Source organism: Cynara cardunculus (assembly GCF_001531365.2).
Source record: "Cynara cardunculus var. scolymus isolate 2C chromosome LG 17, CcrdV1, whole genome shotgun sequence".
Lineage (NCBI taxonomy): Eukaryota > Viridiplantae > Streptophyta > Magnoliopsida > Asterales > Asteraceae > Cynara > Cynara cardunculus.
Genome location: NC_037544.1, coordinates 6,361,526 through 6,367,070, shown reverse-complemented (window position 1 = coordinate 6,367,070; position 5,545 = coordinate 6,361,526).

Genomic DNA, 5,545 nt, shown 5'->3' with positions numbered 1-5,545 from the left:
TGCACAAAAATAATGAAAGATCGAATTTGGACTAAAGGTCAAACGGGAAAAAAGGAATGGGAGTCAATAGGACCAAGTCAAACATCGAACATCCAGGCTTGCTTACGCTAAACATCGTTTGACTTGAAGAAAACTGAAGTGGTTTTTGGTCAAAACCGACAACGACTGTCGAATGTAATCCGTGATCTGTCATAGTTTTTAAACCAAAGTAGGGGTGCTTCAAGAATTGGCGAAACCACTAACTTGCTCAATCCAACCTGAAAAATAAACTGACCAACCTAACTCAACCTAACGTGAGTCTAATTTGTTTATGAATCTACAAACCGATGCCAGTAAGGTCTGGTTATGGCTTAGATCCGTGTCAAACAGAATCAACCTGCAAAACTCGACAAAATTATAATAAATTATAAAATCCATATTATCAATTATAAAATGTCTACTAATAAGCGCGTGTACGTAGTCCATTAAGTACTCCAACACTCCTAATAATCCAATCCTCCAATGAGCATTTGTTTTTTTCAATAAAAGACAACATGAACAAACTCAAAGTAAAAACAGCATCGAAGTTGAAAACATTTGATACTGTTATTTTAATATAATCAACTTTTTTAGAAATACACTCAAACTGTCTAACACAGCCTATACCAACACTTCAAGACTTACCGTCTAAGTGTCATAACAACTACTTAACAGGTTTCACATCAAGAGTCGGTTGTCCTTAGTGTCTATTCTTGTGAATTCCACCTCAGGGATCGGCAGACTTAGCGTCTACCTCAAAGGTAACATCTCAAGAGGCGAAGATCTTAGTGTCTACCACGAGGGTAACACCTCAAGACTCAACCCTCCTAGTGGCTACTTGGAAAGCTTCATCCAAACATTTAACTTAATGAGAATAACCAACTAATCAACATTTATATACTCTTTCATTTATTAAGCCCGATAAGTTACCAAGTACCATCATAAAATCGTTCAAGCTCATAAGACTAGCATTTATAGACAAAATCTCAACCTTAGGTCAAAATCCCAACAATTATCATTTCTCATAACAATATCAAAATGATGAACCAAAAACCATCCTGATTGATTTGAGCTTGGCTCCAAATGTCAAAAAGTACCTGGAGGTCCTAGGTTCAAATCCAATGAGGAATAAAAATCCCCTTGTGGCCACGGAGGTTCAAATGCGGTGACTCCAGGCTATCTGCAAAGCAGGTGGTCGCCCTGGGATTAGTCGGCTCACATAGCGGGTTGGATATTCAGGTTAATAAAAAAAAGGCATTTAGCACACAAGGATCCATTAATATGAGCTCAATATGAAGATCTGCCCAAAAATGTATAAAACTTCATCAAATATGAGTATGAGATCAATTCACCAAATAGTTGTGTGATGCTTGAAAGTACATCTTGTAATGGCATTAAAGAACACATTTAGGCATGTATCCGATTTTACAAAACATTTAAAACTCACTTGCTGGGTTTTTGGAGAAAACCTAGAGAACCAAACAGAACTCTAAAAATAGAGGTGATGAACTTGAATCTTGATATAAACATGTACTCTTCAACCTTGGAAGGTAATAAATATCCGAAGAGGACCGAATTTTGACCTAGGAGGGTTTCCCAATTGCATTCCATAAAGAGCCCAGAAAGGTAGGTTTGAGAGATAAATTGAAAGAAAGAGTTGAAAATCGGGTTTTACCCCTTCTCGGCAATCCTACCAGGGGCACTATCACGAACACGATCGTCGTGATTGTACCGTGGCCTCTTCCCTACGTATGATGGAATGTAGTCTAATGTTAATTGAGTATGATTTATTTTCATTGTTGGTTTATCATCTTTACCGTCGTTTTTAATTGCTGAAATATGATGAACGAAATTCACTAGACCTAATGGTCTAACCCTCGCTTTCAAAAGGGAAAGGAAGATGCGATTCTAGTGGCGTTAGCAAGTTGGCTTAGAGCATCTTCAATAGCTTCTCCAAAATAGAGAAACGGGGGGGGGGGGGGGGGGGGTTTGAGCCAATATTTTTTTTACTCTAAGAGCTTACCCAAAACTATCTCTAATATGGAGAAAGTAGGAGAGAGAAGAATTATTGTCTCCAAATATGGAGTTAACCCAAAAAATGATTACCAAAGTGAGATCACCAATTGGAAACTTTAAACTTAAATTTTTAAAGATTATAATATTTGTTTCTTTATTTTGGAGAAATTTTGAAGAATCTGTTGATCATTGGTTTGTAATAATTCTCAACTATGTATTTCTGCTGCAAATTATTAAGATGTATTGACGAATCTTGTACTTTGTTAAATGTGATCGTCTTGACTTCAGACTACCTACAAAACATGTGATTGTTTTGAAATTAGTCAGCTCATATAACGGATTGAATATCCAGATTAATTTAAAAAAAGAGTTATACAATGGTTAAATAATGCAAAAATTAATTTAATATTTTATGGTTAATTTAAAATCATAATAAATAATTTTGTTTGTATCCGACATGAAATTTCAGTAAATTCTTTTGCATTAAAAACTGGAAATAGAAAGTGATAATGATTAAAAGGACATCCCGAAAGTTGTTTGACTGGAATGGCGGCCACCCAATGTTGACTTTATAATATCCACGTGGGCTCCAACGTTTATTACGTCTTTATGTGTTATCATTTGCTGTCCTTCTAGATGTATTCACACCAATCGTGTGTTATAGCCAATGTCTAAAATCATACGTCTAAGGTGGTCGGATTAAATGGTTGTTTGTTTATTTCTTAATAGTTTTATTATTTTTTATTGTTAAGAAATAAATTTTATTTGGCTAAAGAAAATATTTTTTTAATAATTCTAAAATCATCTAATTGCTTTTGCATCATGGTTCTTCTTTAACCATTCAGCGTCGTAATTTCATTATAAACAATCACCAAACAATTATATTTCATTTTGCATTATATCATGAGAGTCTTTTAATCATTCTACACATTATTTACATTATGACACCTTATTAAACATGAATTATAAATTAAACCATAAATAAAATATTGTTGTCAAATATATCGTTAAGATACATATTTGATTATATTTAATTATCTATGCTATATTATAAAGTATTTGACAAAAACTCTTAAAAACTATTTTTTATGCATAAAGTACTGTTTATTGATGCATATTACTTAAAATTTGATATTACAAGTACATTGTGCATAAGTACAACTTATTAAAGTTTTATATTTGAATTCGTGTAACTAACTGCAGATAAACATAATCAAATATATTGGATAAATATTTCATTTTAAACATAAAAAATCTAAAATATAATTAGGATAATCATTGAATTCTAACAAAATATTTAGTTATTATCTTTATAAAAATTGTATTATTAAACCTAAATTAAATTTCTTTGTTACGAAACCTAAATTAAATTATAATTAAAAAAATTGAATTAAGAAAATTACACTGAAACACAAGAACTTTTAAAAAAATTAATTTGATACTGATATCGATATATTTTTTTATCAAAATTTTATGATATTTTCAAATTTATATTTTATTAAAAAATAAAAACATTGTCGTTTTCTCAAAAACACATAAACCGTATTATATCGACATAAAAAAAGAATAAAACGAAACATTGAAATCAATATGTGTCTCGATACATTGCGTGAGTACCCTTCTAATTTATTAAAAAGTATATATATTTTATCATCAACTATTAACTTTAAACGTTTAAAATAATTATATTTATAAATAAAATATTTTTTCAAGTTACGCAACATTCATCTCAAGAGTAAAACATGGATGAGGTTTCCAAATTTGATAAGGAATAATATTCTCTTTTAAAAGAAACTAATAATTTTTTACATTTTAATAAATTTTAAACTTTTTAAAATCGAAAAAAAATGAATCAATCAATTTTTTAAAATTAAGAAAATATAACACATTTTTTTTTATTAACCTAGATATCTCATGCGACCCGACTAATTCCAGGGTGACCACCTGCTTTGCAGATAGCTTGGAGTCACTGAATTTGAACATCCGTGGCCACAAGGGGATTTTTATTTCTCTTTGGATTTGAACATGGGACCTCCTGGTACTTTTGACCTTTGGAGTCAAGCTCAAACCAATCAGGCACCACCCTTGTGGTTAAAAAAAAGGAAAATTTATAAAAATAATCATTCTATACAACCTTTTGCTACAAAATAACCGGGTTTTAGAGGTTTTGCGTATTTGACCACCCAGATCTCCCCTAAGGGCGATTCGTACTGGTTTGGGGCGATCCGTACTTTTTTGGGGAGATCCGTACATTTGAATTCTAGAAAAAAAAATTCCTTAAAAGACGAGATTACTGTTCACCCTCGAAGACCGGGTTTGACCTCGCCCTAGGGGGCGATCCAGGCTGTCCCATCGCCCCCAGGGGCGATCCAGCCTTTTATTATTATTATTTTTTTATTTTTTTGTTATTTTTAATAAAACTGATACGCCATTTATGTTGTGTTTTTTAACTTAATTTTAAGTGGTTGTTTGTTTACTTCTTAATAGTTTTATTAAGATGCAGTTTCTAAATTGTTAAGAAATGAATTTTATTTGGCAAAAAAAAAGACTCTTTTTTAATGATTCTAAAATCATCTGAATGATTTTGCATCATGGTCTTCCTTTAACCATTTAGCGCTGTAATTTCATTATAAACAATTACCAAACAATTATATTTCATTTTGCACTATATCATGAGAGTCTTTTAATCATTCTACACATTATTTACATTATGACACCTTATTAAACATGAATTATAAATTAAACCAGAAATAAAATATTGTTGTCAAATATATCGTTAAGATACATATTTGATTATATTTAATTATCTATACTATATTATAAAGTATTTGACAAAAACTCTTAAAAACCATTTTTTATGCACAAAGTACTGTTTATTGATGCATATTACTTAAAATTTGATATTACAATAAATTGTGCATAAGTACAACTTATTAAAGCTTTATATTTGAATTCGTGTAACTAACTGCAGATAAACATAATCAAATATATTGGATAAATATTTCATTTTAAATATAAAAAATCTAAAATATAATTAGGATAATCATTGAATTCTAACAAAATATTTAGTTATTATCTTTATAAAAATTATATTATTAAACTTAAATTAAATTTCTTTGTTACTAAACCTAAATTAAATTATAATTAAAAAAATTGAATTAAGAAAATTACAATGAAACACAAGAACTTTTAAAAAGATTAATTTGATACTGATATCGATATATTTTTTTTATCAAAGTTTTATGATATTTTCAAATTTATATTTTATTCAAAAATAAAAACATTGTCGCTTTCAAAACCACATAAATCGTATCATATCGACATAAAAAAAAAAGAATAAAACAAAACATTAAAATCAACATGTGTCTCGATGCATTGCGTGAGTACTCTTCTAGTTTATTAAAAAGTATACATTTTATCATCAACTATTAACTTTAAACGTTTAAAATAATTATATTATAAGGAATTATAAAGGTCAAAACTACTATTCTCTTTTAAAAGAAACTAATAA